This window comes from Camelus dromedarius, chromosome 15, assembly GCF_036321535.1.
Source record: "Camelus dromedarius isolate mCamDro1 chromosome 15, mCamDro1.pat, whole genome shotgun sequence".
NCBI lineage: Eukaryota > Metazoa > Chordata > Mammalia > Artiodactyla > Camelidae > Camelus > Camelus dromedarius.
The window spans coordinates 62,827,376-62,844,888 of record NC_087450.1 but is presented as its reverse complement, the minus strand read 5'-3'; the positions used below and the strand labels follow the sequence as shown (position 1 = coordinate 62,844,888).

The 17,513-nt window shown below is 52.7% G+C and overlaps 1 protein-coding gene across 16 annotated transcripts in view; it reads right to left on the bottom strand.

The window, feature by feature from the left end:
* The window catches only part of MYT1L (myelin transcription factor 1 like), a 373,300-nt gene that overhangs the window by 240,988 nt on the left and 114,799 nt on the right, over positions 1 to 17,513 (bottom strand). For all 16 annotated transcript variants that reach the window (XM_064494756.1, XM_064494755.1, XM_064494758.1 and 13 more), the window contains exon 3: positions 10,030 to 10,125. The gene's annotated coding sequence lies outside the window, so the exon portion shown is untranslated. The remainder of the gene's footprint in view (positions 1 to 10,029; positions 10,126 to 17,513) is intronic.

Below are 17,513 nucleotides of genomic sequence, written 5' to 3'. Positions count from 1 at the left end.
GTCCTCCTGTCCTGCGGTCCTGCGGTCCAACGGTCCTGCAGTCCTGCTGCCCTGCGGTCCAGCTGTCCTGCGGTCCTGCTACCCTGCTGTCCTGCGGTCCAGCTGTCCTGCGGTCCTGCTACCCTGCTGTCCTGCGGTCCTGCTGTCCTGCGGTCCAGCTGTCCTGCGGTCCTGCTACCCTGCTGTCCTGCGGTCCAGCTGTCCTGCGGTCCAGCTGTCCTGCGGTCCTGCTGTCCTCCTGTCCTGCGGTCCTGCGGTCCAACGGTCCTGCAGTCCTGCTGCCCTGCGGTCCAGCTGTCCTGCGGTCCTGCTACCCTGCTGTCCTGCGGTCCAGCTGTCCTGCGGTCCTGCTACCCTGCTGTCCTGCGGTCCTGCTGTCCTGCGGTCCAGCTGTCCTGCGGTCCTGCTACCCTGCTGTCCTGCGGTCCAGCTGTCCTGCGGTCCTGCTACCCTGCTGTCCTGCGGTCCTGCTGCCCTGCGGGCCTGCTGTCCTGCTGCCCTGCTGCCCTGTGGTCCAGCTGTCCTGCGGTCCTGCTACCCTGCTATCCTGCGGTCCAGCTGTCCTGCGGTCCTGCGGTCCAACGGTCCTGCAGTCCAGCTGTCCTGCGGTCCAGCTGTCCTGCGGTCCTGCTATCCTGCTGTCCTGTGGTCCAGCTGTCCTGTGATCCTGAGGTCCTGCGGTCCTGCGGTCCTGCGGTCCAGCTGTCCTGCGGTCCTGCTGCCCTGCTGCCCTGCGGTCCTGCGGTCCTGCTGTCCTGCGGTCCAGCTGTCCTGCAGTCCTGCTGCCCTGCTGTCCTGCTGTCCTCCTGTCCTGCTGTCCTGCTGCCCTGCGGTCCTGCTGTCCTGCGGTCCTGTGTGCAGCAGGAGCCACTGCTTCATGACCCATCTGCTCGTCAGTGAGGGAGGAAGGAGGACGCCACCTCGTAAGGCTGAGGAGGTGTCGGGTCTAGGTAACGAGCATCCTTGACTGGAAAGGTTGATGGGTGACTTTCTAACAGATGGGGTGGCTGGTGACTGGGGCCCTCTGACCAACGGCACCATGACTGAGGGGAGAGCAGACCCCTGTGTGTCCCCCGCATTGTGATGACATAGGAAGACACAGGTCACCTCTGAATCTGGTGAGGCCTCTAATCCAATTGCCAGTTTGCAGGAAACTCAGGGGCCGGAGGAACACGGTAGGTGACACCCCAGGGGGGAAACCAGCCAAGTCCAGACTGCGGGACCCTCTAGACCATGAGGGACCCCGCTTCAGCGCCAGCAGGCACAAGAGGCGGGGTGAAGGCAGAGGAGGGAGGGAACCGACGTAGGTCTGGGAGAGGGTCAAGTCCCGTCAGCAGGGCGCCCTGTGGATGCTGTTTGGATTCTGATCCAAACAAAGTATGAAAATAAATCTGTGCGACAGTCTGGGGGCTCTGAGCTGGGCCTGGATGTCTGGTGATAATTAAAGGGTTGATGGGTGGCTATGGTTTCACCGAAGAGAAACTTCCTATGTTAGGAATTCATGCTGGAGTATCTCTGATAAAATTTCACACTAACTCGGATTTGCTTCAAAGTAACCCGTGTTTGGGGAAGCGAGCCCGAGTGCGCGTGCACACGAGGCAGCCTGGCCAGCGGCGAAGGTCACACTGCACGATCCGGGCCCACAGCCGCTTCTGACCGCGTCTGCGGGAAACAGCAGTGACACTGGAATCTGAGTCCATGTCCCTCCCCGGGAGGCAGACCCGGGGCCCCACTGTGCCCACGACGTTTACGGGGCAGAACAGAGCAGCGTGAGGGGAGCTGGTGGGATGCGGGTGTAGGCACGGGTGGCCCACGGTCCCCACGGCCCCCCCACGGTCCCCACAGCCCCGCTGACGCACCTGGGAGGGAGGGCACAGGGCTGCATTCCCCATCAAGGGCTGTACTTGCCAGCTTCCCTCCGGCAGGACTGGGACCTGAAATCCGATCTCCAAGTAATGGGAGGCTTCACCTGGCCCCCCTCATCCCATACGTCTCAAGGCGCCGCTCCTTCCAGAGGACTCCGGGTTCCAGACGGCAGAGCCACCAAGTGGAGGGGCCGCCCAGCCTGCATCAGGGCTGTGAGGTGACCAAGAAGAAAACTTCTGTGTGCTGAGCATCCTGGGTTTATTTCCGAGTTCACTTGTTAAACAGCCCAGTGGATCCTGCCTGACACAGACGACAGGGCCCCACACAGACACCTGGAGCCTCCTGTGGCCTCGGGCTGCGCTGCGTGCTTCTGCTCCGACGGGCGCTCGGGGTGACTGGTATGCTGGAGCCCTGGAGGCGGGGCCTCGTGAGCACCCTCCCCTCCAAGGCAGTCTGCAGCCCACCCGCCTGCCCGGGTGCCATTTATTCCCGTTTTCCGTAAAAGCAGATCATTAGTTGAAAGTGTCTGACAAAGCATTTTAAAGATTTATAACTGAAATGGAACTTATTTTTCTGCTTGTGGTCCTCAAAAGTAAAACACCAAACACCACCGACAAACCAGCCGACTCTCGTCCTGGGTGGCCGTCCTCGGGCACAACCTGCCAAGGGATCAGCCGAAAAGCGCGACGAAGAAGGCGTGGCCGGTGCGTGTGGGGGAGAAAGGCACGGTTCCTCGTCTTGTTCACTGAGAGACGTGAACTTCCCCTCACGGATTCTCACAGGCGGGCCAGCATTTAACGGAGCAAAGATGACCTCAGTGCGATTTCTGCAGCAACGCACATACTCTTATAATCTAAGGATACATGCACACACTCTGTGTAAACACAGCTTCCTTCTGGGTGCGGACAGAGGAGAGCGAGCACAACTTAGCCATCCTGGTAAGCGTGGTCAGCTAGGGCCATCGTTTCGCCTTATCGTCCTGGCGCAGTGACACCGACTGAGTCTGGAGGCTGGGCAGGTGGACGGTTTGTTTGTTTTGTTCAGTCCTTACAGAATTAGGTTTGAACTTTGTTCTTTTCTTGTCCTCCCCCCGCTTTCACTCCTTCCTTCCAGAGGTTTGCTCTTTAGATCCTGGAACAGACGCCTCTCCAGGCTGGCACGGGCCCTTCCACACCCTGCCTGGCTGCAGCTGGCCGGGGCCCTGCGGAGCCGAGCATCTGGGCATCGCGGCATCGGCGCAGGGCCGGGCTCCCCGAGACCCCTGCCCCCGACTCCGGGGTGACCGAGTTCTCCTTCTGTGTTATTTCCTCTTCTGTAATGGGCACCCAGCACAGCGGCTGCAGGGAGAAGAGCTCAGTGACAAACAGTCCCTTCTGTTTTCTGCGTGAGGATGAACTGAAAGAAAGACGGTGTTTACAAAAATCTGACATTTTGCTTAGTGATTTCGGAGCATGTGAAAGAAAGAGATAAGCTGTTTACAGATGATGGATGAAATTCTCAGGAGCGCATACACCCTGTTTCTCAGAAGGAGGGATTTCCTGCATTCACAATCACACTCCCACGTACACACATTTCATACTGAGTGTCTTGGGAGAAAGTCTTTTAATTAATCCTATGCAAGCAAGCCACTGCAGTGTGAGAGGCTGGAAGGTGCCCTGAAGCCAGAGTTCATTTGCAGCTCCGTCATGAATAAACGCTTTGGCCTCAGAAAAGTCTTCCCATGAGGAGGGGAGTTTCCTCCTCCTCTGTAAACGAAGGGCCGTCACTGCTCATCTGGCGATGCCAGGACGCCTCTGATGGAGGGGAGCCAGCTGTCCCGGGTGCTGGGAGCAGGGCTCAGGAAACTGCACCCAGGAGACAGCTGATCTTCACCTAAATGGGGAAGGAGTTGTGACTCCTACTCTCAATCTGTAACATGTATAAGGATGTTTCAGAAATGAACGTTTAGGAAATAAATACTTAAGAAAAAGAGATGCAGGCAGGTTGCCTTGTGCCTTCCTGGACCACGCTGTCCACGCCGCCTTGTACCGGCGGGCACACGAATCTCACTCACACACACACACACGCACACGCACCCACAGGCATACGTGATTCACACGCCACACGCTCACACGTCCTTCTGAACCTTTGGAAAGTACGCTGTAGGTACCGCCACTCCTCGCAGCTAAGCCCTTCAGCGTTCATCTCCTGAGGGAGAAAAATTTCCGCATAGTCGAAGTGTGATTTTAACAAAAAAGGAACTTCCTACTGCTTCCATCATGTCAGGAAACAGGCCATGTTCACGTCTCCCCCACTGGTACATAACATCTTCCTTGTACTCTTTTGCTGTGTTAAAAAAAGCATGACCAAGACATAAAACCACTCTCCTTCCAGATTCTGAAGGATTTCTGTAGCGTTTGACCACTGCCATTTCTTCCCAGTTTGTCACTGACTGGCATTTCCTGAATGTTACTGGAGAAAACACATTCTTTTAATTATTTTGAAAAGTCGTTCTTTAAACGATAACTACTACGGAGGAAGTGGATGAACAATGCTGCGGCTTCTGGTTTCAGACTTTGTAAGACAAGTTTTAAACTAGAGGATCTTGGAAAGAAGAGCACGTGTCGCTCACGAGATACGCGGGGAGCCCCGAAGCTGCTCGGGGGTGACTGCGCGGGGGACGCTGACGGGACGGTGCCGCCACCGCCTCCTCGCCCGCCTCTTCCCGCCCGACCGCTTCCTTCCTTCGAGCCTTGGCGTCCCTCCTCCTCTCCCGTCCCTCCTTCCCTTCCTTCCTTTACATTCGCCTGGTGCAAAAATAAGTAAAACTGAATAAAGGACGAATAAACGCACCCAGAGCTCCCGCCTGTCCCCGCCTGCTCTGCACAGTGACGACATGCAGACACCTGTCGGCGCCCGCCCTCCCTTCAGAAGCTTTCATGCAAATACAGGCAAGTACAAGTGTGAGTCCTGCTTCTGCTTCTCTTGTGCATCTTGCTTTTTCCTTTAACAAAGCATCCTTGAAAGCTCCCGACGCCGGTGCCCAGGGAGCGGAGCAGCCGCGCTCCGCCCACAGCTGCGCGGGGAGCAGCGGCGCCACGCGGATGCGAGCCAGGTCGCCTCCGCCTTTGCTGGCGGGGCAGGCAAGTCCTGGCTCCTCATGAATCACAGTCATAGCCGTGATGTAGAGACCGAGCCGTGCCCCAGACACTCAGCTCCGTGTGTCACACGCATTGTTTTAAGTGCTTCACGACCACTCTTCCCAGCTGGTTGGGTGACAAAGTCTGTCTCACCTGGGTTTGACCCCATCCATCCTTCCTGCCTCCACACCGCCCGCTCCTCCCTTCCTGAGAACATCAGCCTTGGCTGGACCATCCGGGGAGGCTGCCCTTCAACCGTCTTACGAAGGAAGGGGCAGCTCGGGTCTCCCTTGTTTAAACTCACCCCGTTTCCTCACCACCTACAGCACTTACTCTGAACGTGCTGTGCCCGGCGTCCCCTCCTGCTCCCGCCCTCGCGCTGCGGGGCCTTTCCAGATGCTAGTGCCACGTCTGAAATACCCACATCTGTCTGAAAAACGCGGAGGTGCCCGTGGAGGGCGGCCTGGCGGTGACCACCCAGGACTCCCGCCGCCTTCCCCGGGAACGCTTAGACTCCCCCACGCTTAGGGTGCATGGCACCCGATCGCTTTACCCACACCCCTTTTCCAGCCCTTTTCAGCGCATGGGTTTTGGGGGTATACGTGCCTTCTCCCCGTTAAATGGTTAAATGTGAACTGGTCTACGGCACAATTCTCTAATTCCATTTTCTTTTTTGTATCTATGATGTCTGGTGTGTAGCAGCTGATCCAAAAAAGTGCTCCAGAAATGCAGATGGTTATACCTTTAAGTGTATAGATGAGGTTTGCAGCAACTTACTTAATAATTTGTTTTTTTTTAATAGGCATTTATTTCCTTTAAATGTAGGTTAAAAATCCTCCCTTCACTGGTACCTGTAAGAAACAGACTCAGAGACCCTCAAGAAAACAGTCTCCAATCAGTGGGGTTAGTGTTTGCAGATTTATGACACCCACTTTGCAGGAGGGGTGGGGCCAAGAGCAAAGATGGACGTTCGAGAAGGCGCCACGGAAGTAGGGTATGTGAGGGGAAAGGCCGGTGGGTGGAGGGGTGAGTGCGTCTCACTGCACGTGATACAGTGACACACATGCTAGGAAATCGAGTGGAAGCAGTGGCATAAAGTGAAAAGTAAACACTCCTGCCACCTTTGGCAGAAAAAATACATGCACACCTTTGTTACACAAATGTCGAGACACAAGGAAAAAGAAAGTTCTGTCCCTCCCTTTCACCCTCAGTCACCTTCAGCAGAGGTCATTGCGAATCGGCTCTACGTTACAGACCTTCACTTGGCACAAAGGTGCGTTCATTCACGGACGAGATCAACAGCTGCTTCCTGGCGCAGCTCGAGCTGCGCTGAGGACTGGGAGCACGAGCAAGACAGCACCCCTGTGCTCGGGAGCCCCCGTCCTCTGGATGCCAAGCGGACACCAAAGAGCGTTGGGTAGAAGACGCTGAGGTGGAGAGGGAGGGCTCTGAACAGGTGCTACTACTAAGCCAGGAGTGGCGTCTCTGGATTGCTCGTGGACGCACTGCCTGCCAGCTCCTCTCCCTTTCCAAGAGCTGCATCTTCCAAGAAACAGGGAGGGAGATTCACCTTAATCCTTTCTCACGCTAGTCCCCCGGCCCAGGAACGGGGCATCGCCTGGCCCTGCTGTTGCTCGGGGAGCTGCAGTCTGGAAGGGAATCGGGTGCATGTCTGAGACTTACGGGCAGCCCACTGCCCGTCTCAGACGCAGCACAGCTGCGTAAACGCTAAAATAGCTTCTGTGTTTCAATGACCGAATTTAGTGCTTTGCACGCTTTATATCTCATTTAATCCTTACAGCACTTCTGTTAAGAACTTACTATGCCCGTTTAACTGATGGGGAAACCGAGGCTCAGAGCCCAGGAGTTAAACAACTTCTCTAAAGTCACGCAGATCCTGCGGCATAATTGGGATCTGCTCCCTGGTCTGGAAGCCTGGCAGCTGCTCCTCAGATTCGGACATGGCGTCAAGCCGCTGCGGGCCCAGCTGGGCTCTCTTAACACTTAGGGTGTCATGCAGGCTGTGCTTCCTCAGCCGGCTTTCTCCCGTTCAGATCTGCTGTGAAACAACTAGCTGTCAAAATGCGGCTTTAAAGGTACAGGTATCCAAAAAAAAAATACTAATTTCAGTGGAAAGTATCAGTTAATGTCCTGCATTTTAACTAAGTGAGTTACACTACTAATTCACATCCCAAATAAGACAGACAGGTTGAGACATTCACAAACTAGCCTTTTAGAAAAGAATCTGCAGTGTATTCCAGGACTAACCCCTTTATCCGAAGCCTCTGTTGCAATTCAAAGTCACCCTTCTGTACTCAGCGTCCTAGTCCCTGCGTTCCACTTGGCTGTACATGCAGTTCGTAGCCGCAGAGCATCTGGAGGAACAGACTGAGCGGGTCATATTTTACCGAAGTCCGCGGTGCCGCCGCACCGAAGCCCCGCCCCTACCCGGGGCCCTGGTGGCCGGCGTCCGCGTGGCTGACCGGAGTCCGGGCCCTGGAGGAGCCCCCTCGGCGCTGGGGCCCGTCAGCACACGCAACTTCCCGTGCGCACAGGTGGAGGAACGCCTCTGGGCGCTGGTTTCATCTGACCTTATTCTGACACCACGTTCGGGATGATTCAGGACGACCGCAGGGTGTTTCTTGGCAGGCAGGTTGCTAAAGGCAGAGTCGCTGGAAAATGTGCCACTTGCTCCTGTTCAGCCCTCACGAGTTCCATGGGCCCGCCCTGCCTCCGCAGGTGTCTTGGCCGCCGCGGCTCCTGGCTGGGCCCCATCCCGGCTGCTCAGCGCCCACACCGGCCAAGCGCCAGCCAGGCTGGGAGCAACTTCCTGGGGCCGTAATTGTAGACCCCACTGGGTGAGTTTGCAAGTAACAGTTTGAGGAAAGAGTGAGAGTTTTATTCTATTTTCCAAAAACGACGGGGGCTATTTAGGATGCTTCATTTAGATGTTCACCGCTGACTGGCAAACTGCCACCTGAGGGCCAGACCCCGCGCTGCGACCTCGCGGGTGAAGTCTTTCTGGAACACGGCCACGCGCACTCGTCCACAGGGAGTCCCGGCTGCTTTCTCGGGGAGGCCTCAGGGAGACCAAGACACTTACTGCCCGGACCCCAGCAAGGAGACGTGGGCCCACCGGGTCTCAGCAATCTGACACCTCACACAGTCTCTCACAGGTGACCACGTGAAGGCCTGGCCTTCGTCCCGGGAGCTAGGGTTGTGGCACTGGAGTCTCCCCACGTCAAGGCACTGAGCCTTTTCCTTTAATCTGCTGTTCTGTTTCCTCACCCGGGACCAAAGTGTTTACGACATGCTTACAGCAGATATGTACTCATTATCCCCTCAGGGCCAAGCACGGGTCTTGGAAGGACAGGAGAATGGGTAAAAACACCCAGAAATCGGGTGTGAGCTGCACTCCCTGCCCCTGGAGCCACAGCGCCGTCACCAGAGCCCGCGGGGGGACGGCAAGTGCGCGGTGACCATGGGGTGAGACCGTCGCAGGCGTGGTTGGGCTCTTGTAACTATTACCCGATCAACCTGGAGGCCCTCAGCTCATCGTCCCCCCAGAAGAGCCTACCGTCCCCAGGGCTGTGACAGACACACGGTGGGAGGACCGGCGGGCTGCGGCACCAGATGCGGGCCTGCTGGTACCTTGGAATGTTTCTCATCTATTCTGAACATGTCCAACCGCCCACCTTGAGAATACACATCTCTCGAAATCAAATGCTCTGCCTCAAGTGAGACGCCTCCTCAAGGCCAGGTTTGTCAGGCGTGAACGTGGCTTTTCCTTTGGACGCTGGCTCACGCACGTAGGGACGTGTGTGTGTTTAACTCTGACGAGAGCTGTATTCAGACGCTGCGCGGGACACCACGTGACCAGCCACCACTCAGACATGGGGCACGTAACCCGCGCCAGACATGTCCGTTCAGACCCACAGAACACAACCCGTTTATGACTAAAACTCAGCGAGGCTGGACGAAGCGATCGCCTGCACGTGTGGAAACAGCCACGTGTCAGAAACTTTAACTACTTTAAAGTCAGCTTCCGGCTGAGCACTCAGTGTGCACGGTTTTTTTTTTTTTCTTTTTCCCCAAGCTCCAGGGAAATGACAAACATAATGGCTTCCCCAACCCCAAACAAGGAGTGGATGTCTTTGAAAAGTGACGGGATCCAGACAAGAGAATGACTGGAGCAGGTGTGACCCGCTGCGCCGGCTCCTAAAGCCCCCAAAGCCTGCGGCGCGCACAGCGCGGCTCGCGGCAGAGGCCGAGCCCTAGCTCCCACCCACGTGATGGCGAGCAACTCTGCCATCACACGGGCAAGCAGGGCAGCTGGCAGACAGAGAAATGACTGTGGCACAGTGAACCTGGAAAGGCCTCCTCGCATGGCGTCCTACGCAGGTACCGGCGCCCCAGAACCTTCCTGTTTCCCCCCAGCGAGCAGCCTGTGCCGGATGGGCCCTGCAGGTGGGTCTGGAGAAGACACCACCGGAGCTTCTGGTCCGTGTCCTGCCCACGGTCAGAGGCTGAGCTTTGCGGAGGTGGGAACTGAGTCACAGGACAGCCAAGCAGACGCCAGCCTGTGAGAGTCCCTAAAAATTGTGCTGCCTGGGCGGCGATCATCTGGTCTTTGCCGACCTCCCCCCAGCTCTCCAAGGCATAATTAGTGACCTTCTCTGACCAGCTACTTCTACAGCTGGTGTGGGGCTGGGGGCAATGATTCCGCCTTTCCATCCGAGGTCCCAGTGTCCCGTACTCCGCACCAGCAATCCCAGGACCCCTCACGGCGCCCAGAAGGCTGCAGGCTGGTCCCGCACTACACAGCTTTAATAGCAGAAACAATGAGCATTCACCTCATTTAACTGCAAATGGCTCTTTTTAGCATAAACTGTCTGTCTGGAGGGGATGCAGCACAGGGTGCTGACTGCCTCCCAGAGGTCTGGAAGCAGCGGGAGGCCGAGATGGGAGGGCGTGCCAGCGGACGGTGGGGGCTTGGGGCGAGAGGACCCTTGTCCTCAGCCCCCAGGGAGCGGACGGCAGGTACCTGAAATCAATCACCCGGGGTTGCTCTTTGGGTCCGACTTTCTCCCTCAGCCGGTCAGCGTTCCGAGATGCCCACTGGACGTGGCTTCACCATTTTCTGAAGGACAAGAAGATAACACAGCATGTAAGTACCTGGGTGGGGGAGGACAGGAACCCACTTCTCTGTGAGCTTACACTTCCAGCGGGGACTTAGCTGTACAAACATGCAACTCCTCCCCAAGGAATGTGTTCGTGGTTTTACTCAGAAACACGGATAGGAAGGGTCATAACGGACAAGTAGAAGGTGCTTTTACATGTTTGGTTAAGTTACTTTGAAATCCAAGATACCTAACAAGTTTAAATACATGTCTAGGTTTGAAGGTAAAACAAAGTGCACTTAATATTTAAATTAATCGATTGCCACCAATTTGTAAGATCAGTGCCCTGTTTAACACTTTGATGCAATTACGAAACAACTTGGCTAAGTCTGGAATACTTCAGATGTGTAACTATTTCCTAGAAATAACGTGATTTCATTCATAACAAAATACAGTCTGTTGCTGACAAGGGTGTTTCTAAATGCCAGCTCACATCTATTTTAGGAGAACAATGAGAGACATTTTCTATATTAATGTCAATTTGGAATTTATCAGCGTTCTATCAAGACTTCTGCATGACTGTCTCAGTATTAGGAACTACTGACAAAAAACCAAGGTTATTTCAGAATAATCCTACTGTCAAGGAAAGAATGTATGTTGTTTAAGAAAAAAATGCTGGGTTGTTTTTTTTTTTCTTATTAAGTCATATGAGCTGCTTATATATTCTGGAGATCAAGCCTTTGTCGGTTTCATTTGCAAATATTTTCTCCCGTTCTGTAGGTTGTCATTTTGTTTTACTTATGGTTTCCTTTGCTGTGCACAAGCTTGTAAGTTTAATTAGGCCCATTTGTTTATTCTTGCTTTTATTTCTATTGCTTGGGTAGACTGCCCTAGAAGAACACTGCTGAGATGTATGTGAGATAATGTTTTGCCTAAGTTTTCTTCTGGGAGGTTTATTGTATCTTGTCTTATGTTTAAGTCTTTGATCCATTTTGAGTTTATTTTTGTGTATGGTGTAAGGGAGTGTTCTAGCTTCACTGATTTGGGCAGAAGACCTAAATAAGCAATTCTCCAAGGAAGAAATACAAATGATCAATAGGAACATGAACAAATGCTCAATATCACTCATTATCAGAGAAAAGCAAATCAAAACTATGATGAGGTATCACCTCACACCAGTCAGAATGGCCATCATTCAAAAGTCAACAAATGACAAATGCTGGAGAGGCTGTGGAGAAAGGGAACCCTCCTACACTGCTGGTGGGAATGCAGTTTGGTGCAGCCACTGTGGAAAACAGTGTGGAGATTCCTCAAAAGACTAGGAATAGACTTACCATATGACCCAGGAATCCTGCTCCCAGGCATATATCCAGAAGGAACCCTTCTTCAAAATGACACCTGCACCCCAATGTTCATAGCAGCACTATTTACAATAGCCAAGACATGGAAACAGCCTAAATGTCCGTCAACAGATGACTGGATAAAGAAGATGTGGTATATTTATACAATGGAATACTATTCAGCCATAAAAACCGACACCATAACACCATTTGCAGCAACATGGATGCTCCTGGAGAATGTCATTCTAAGTGAAGTAAGCCAGAAAGAGAAAGAAAAATACCATATGAGGTCGTACAAATGTGGAATATAAAAAAAAAAGAAAGAAAAAGAAAAAGACAAATGAACATAAATACAAAACAGAAACACACTCATAGACATAGAATACAAACTTGTGATTGCCAAGGGGGAGTGGGGTGGGAAGGGACAGACTGGGAGTTCAAAATTTGTAGATACTGACAGGCATAAGTAGAATAGATAAACAAGACTATACTGTACAGCACAGGGAAATATATACAAGATCTTGTGGTCGCTCACAGTGAAAAAGAATGCAACAATGAATATATGTATGTTCATGTAAAACTGAAAAATTGTGCTCTACACTGGAAATTGACACAACATTGTAAATTGACTGTAACTCAATAAAATAAAATTATAAATAAATAAATAAATAAACCTAATTACCCCCCAAAGGAAAAAAATTGATCATACACAAATGCATAAATAAATACAGGATGAAAATCTTGGGGAAAGAAAAAGAAAGAAAGGCTGAACCAGAGTATCGGGCAGTGGAGAGAGCCGGGTGTCTCAGCTGCCGAAGCTCTTGTTTCTGGAGCAAACCTCCAGGTCCAGAGATGCTCATTAAACCAAGCCTCAGCAGAGGAAGTGTTAATGGGCAGCAGTGAAGTGTGTCAGCAAACGAAGAGACCCCAAGGGGCTCCATGTGGCACCGACAACCACAGCCCCCATTACTGTAAATCCTCTAAAATACTCCACCCCCGCTTCCTGCAAGGAACCTCGAAGTAGAGGAAACACTCAGGCTGCTTTGCAAGCGGGATTTGAAGTAAGACAGCACACAGCTTCCTATGAAACACACAGGCAGCCTATGAAATGCAACTGTAACAGATTTTATTACTTTCCCTAAGAAGACCCAAACACATAAGGAACGGAACAATTCAAAAAATACACACACGGAGCTAGAAAGGTTCTACATTTACCCTGAAAAATCAAGTTTGAAAAGTAGCATGAGAATGGGCACACTTTCTGTGCATCTGCATCTAGGATCGCTCATTTGGAGTTACTTTGTAGCTTTTTTTATTGAAGCAGAGTTGCTCTACCATGTTGTGTTAGTTTCTGGTGTGCAGCACAGTGATCCAGTCACACATCTATGTTTTTTCATCGCAGGTTATCTCAAGCTATTGAATATAGTTTCCTGTGCTGTACAGTAGGACCCTGGTATCTATTTTGTATGTAGCAGTTTTTATCTGCTAATTCCAAATTTTAATCTATTATGCTTTCAACAAAAATTACGATTTATGGTTTAATTTAGAGCAGAATACAGCCACTGAGACTGAAAAGTCCTGAGGACAGCATGTTTTGTGGCCATTTTCTGTCTGCCAGTACTCAACATGCACACACACGGACACACACACGCTCACATGCATACGCACACGTGCTAGAAATGCAAGAAACTCTTCTCAGCCCTGGGGATTCTCTCGTGGACAGTGCGGTTTGGAAACTTAACTCTTATGTGACAGGAAATGTCCCCACTCATCCTCACGTCAGGCTCGGCTCCCACAACTTCCACAGCCTCGGTCCCACACTCTAACCCCCCGCGCTCGGAGTCAGAGCCCAGTCCTTGCGAGACAGAGGCGTATGTGCACCCCCCGGGGGTGCCAGTCTGGAGCGACGGCTGGTGAAGGTGGCGTCACTGCATCGGCCCCCGTTGTTTTAGCCCTGAAACCCGACCTTGCTTTCTCCTCCAGATTCTGTTAAGGAGGTTACGTACAGACTTGACACGATTGATTTTGAAATCATTATATAGTGGCTTAAAACCAGAACTACTCTTTTTTCGAACTATTATTAAATACATGGTCTCCCAAGTTCATGCATTATTACTAGATTAGTAAGACCCTCCTTAGGCAGCACTGGTGGGAACATTTTTGGGATCATGAGCCTCTCTGAAGTTCAGTTCTCTGACAATGATGGGGCTGGACTACAAATGTGAGATATTTCCTTTAGCTCCAAATACCAAAAAGCCGAGAGCGCCCAGTGCTGTGGCGCTGAGGGTGAGCTCCCCGCCAGTGGGCAGTGTGCATGGGCGGTGTGCACGGGCAGTGTGCCCCACCACCTTGTGAACGCTCAGCTCTCCTCTGTGTTTGTTTATATGCCAGGTGTGCTTTTAGTTTTTTTAAATTTTATTTTTTATTGACGTGTAGTTGATTTACGACGTTAGTTTCAGGTGTACAGCCAAGCGATTCAGTTATACATATACACACACATGTATTTTCAGAGTCTTTTCCATTAAAAGTTGTTACAAAAAATTGAATATCGTTCCCTGTGCTACACAGTAGGTCCTTGTTGTTTATTTATTTCATGTATAGTAGTGTGTGTCTATTAATCCCAAAGTCCTAATTTATCTCTCCCCACCATTTGGTAACCGGAATTTATTTTCTATGTCTGTGAATCTGTTTTTGGTTTGTAAATAGAATCTGTATAATTTTCTTTTAGATTCCACATATAAGTGATGTCATATGATGTTTGTCCTTCTCTGTCTGACTTACTTCATTTAGAATGACCATCTCCAGGTCCATCCATGTTGCTGCAAATGGCATTATTTCATTCTTTTTTATGGCTGAGTAGTATTCCGTTGTATAAATATACCACAGCTCCTTTATCCATTCACCTGCTGGTGGACAGATTTAGGTGGCTTCTGTGCCTTGTCTACTGTATATAGTGCTGCTGTAAACACTGGGGTGAACGTATCTTTTCAAATTAGTTTTCTCTGGATGGATGCCCAGGACTGGGATTTCTGGATTGTATGGCAAGTCTATGTTTAGTTTTTTGAGGCATCTCCAGTTTTCCATAATGACTGCACCAAACTACCTTCCCACCAGCAGTGCAGGTGAATGTGGGCTAAGTGACACTAGGAATTCCTCTACGAATGCCTTTTTTCCCAGAAGGGCTCCTGGGGCCGGCAGGACCCCGCTGGAGATGGGGGCAGTGTCGTCTGTCTGCTCCACGCTCTGCCCCGCTGGCCCCGGGGCAGGAGGGCTGGCTCCCGGTGACCCGCCCGGCCTGCGTTGGCACGCGGAACTGTGGACGTCACCTCCCCGCTGTCAGTGCTTTCCCGAGGGCCTTGCAGTCAGAGGGACTTCTGATTGACTAAACTCTGCTCAGAGGGCACCAGCGTGCGCCCTCCCAGCAGCCTGAGTCACTGCCGTGGGCTCATCTGCCGACGGCAGCGTTTCTGGCTTATTTTTTCCGTCCCTAAAAGTTCTCTGGGAGATTGGCTAAAAGATGAGGGACATGTTTTGACAGTGCCTCTTCCTCAGACGTCTAACACTGAGCCCCAAGAGCCAGACAGCCCCGCCCCGCTCGGCTGGAAGGAGACCCTCCCCGGGGAGCTGACTGGGCGCCTCAGGCGGGCCTCCCGGACGGCATCCAAGGCCCCTGACCGGCCGTGCTGCTCCTGCCCCCTGCCCCCGGGCTGTCTGGATGGGGAGATGCTCCCGAAGGCTTCTGTGCAGCTCGGCGGGCACCTCAGGGACGCACCATGGCATGTCACAGCCCCCATGCTGGGGGGCCCGGCCCTCGCCCTCACCTGGTCTCCACCGGTGCCCCATGAGCAGCGTGGACGCCGGGTGCCCTGCTCAGAGACCGGGTAGGGATGACGCGTCGCGTGTCTGCAGGGGGTCCCTGTCCCTCTCTCCTGCTTCCCTAGAGGGGGCTTTCCCTGGTCCTTCAGGGCCACTCCCTGCAAGCGAGCTTCATTTCAGACTGTGCTCACGAGGGGATAACTCGGCTCCTGCTTGTCTGGGGAAGCGAGAAGACGTCCACTTCCGGTTTTTCAGAGTAAACAGAAATGAGCCTTTCACGAGGCTGAGATGACAAGGAAGATGAGGAAGAGGAAATGTGCACTAAGGGAAGAGGATGAGTGAGGATGCCTTAGGAGAAATGACAGAAGTCGGGAGAAAGGGTGCAGACGTCGAGGCCACTCTTTCAGTACACACAGGTTTCTTGTGTGTGTGTCTCGCATCTAACCCAGCACACGTTTCTCCGAAGACTTCCATCGCCTAGAGGGCTGGGATGCATTTCTGACAGTTAAGAAGGTCCGCTCTCCGCCCCGGACCTGGACTTCCCAGGCTCATGTTCCTCCGAGATCAGCTGCGCGGTATCTGCCCTTAGAGCGCGACCTTCAGCTGAACCTGTCGGCCAGGGGCCGTCGATCCCAGCCGATTCCCGAGCAACACGGAAGTGCCCCAGTAAACGCAACTGCAGTCTGGGGCCTTTGCAGATAACACATCACCCACGTGATGGAGGCCGCAGCCTCCTCCTGTCACTGGCCACCCCCAAGCCTGGACCAAGAGCTACAGCAAGCAGTTCGTGGTTCTCAAAACTAACCATGTTTCCCACGGTGGGCTTGCAGGGAGAGCTGGCAGGACCCGAACCAGGGCAGAGGATCTGGAGGCTGCAGCCTGCCGGGGTGACGGGCAGGGGAGCCGACCCTGCCGGCTTGTGAGGAGCCGGGCAGTTGATGAGCTTCGACACGCAGCTCCAGCCTAACCACCCCCGCTCCTGGTGTCCCCCAGACACGTTCGGTCACGCAGCTCCAGCCTAACCACCCCCACTCCTGGTGTCCCCCAGACACGTTCCGGTCCCATGCACACAGAGATGCAGTTCGATGCTGTATTGTGTATATTCAAAAATGAAAACCCGTCGGTGGTGGACCGGTCAGATCACTGTCATAGACAATCGAGCCTGTGTGTGTTGACTGGCCAAGGCCACCGCGAGGCAGAGCAAAGTGATACAGGAGCCGTCTCAGAGCAGCAGGTGCGGCTCACCCCATCCACGCACAACAGTGCGAGTCAAGGGCCTGGTTACAGACTTTATGTTCCAACATGGACACATGTCGTACGTTCACATGTGGACACTGGTCACAGCGTGGACGAGCGTTCAGAGTGGGCACAGACCCAATGGCTAACAGGGATTATCTTTGGGAAAAGCAGTGGACTTTGAGGACTAAGAAGGACTTTCACCTTTTGATTTGAGTAATTCTGTTTAATGCTTTGCTGCCAAAGCAAACTGATGTAACATTTTACGTAACCAAAAACTAGAAGAAAATGATGATTATTTCATCAATTATGATTTTCAAAAGTTATGTATCAATTGCTGTAAAATGATGAACAGACTCAGGTTAAAAAATTATGCTTCCAAAGTCACACAGTAACTACAAGCAACTAGCACCCTCCGCAAACCCAGCCTGCTCGCCCCTCGCAGCACACGTCTCTGGCTGTTTCTGCACCAATAAACAAGGCCACAAGCAAATCACATTTAGTCCAATTAGATCATTCTAGCCCATTAGGGGAATTCTTCCAGATTAAGCAAAATAATACAGAAAAGCAATTAAACACGGAGACAATTAAAACAAAGGCCGTCGGGGCTGTGTCAGGAAGGAGGGGCTGCTCTGACCGCGGCGCCCGGGCCCCAGGGCGGGGCCAGGGGGACCCCTGCAGCCTCGGCCACCATGCAAGTCAGCTGCAAGCCTGCGGCCACTCGTGGGGACTGTCAATTTATCGCCAAAGGTACAACGGCTCTTGGCCTCACCGGACACAACTGAACGTAGCCTTGTTGATCACTTAGCCCCTCCATTTTCGGAAGGGACCCTGAAATCTATAAGCTGAGTTGTCAGCCCAGAATTACATGGGAATAGTCGGGGGTCCAGGACAGGCCCCCACTCACAGAAACTGTCTTAGGGAAATCTAAGAATGTGTTTCTGTTAATCTTATCAGCAACGCAGGCTTAGTGTTCAGGGCACCTGGACAAGCTGCTTGTGCGGCAGGTACGCAGG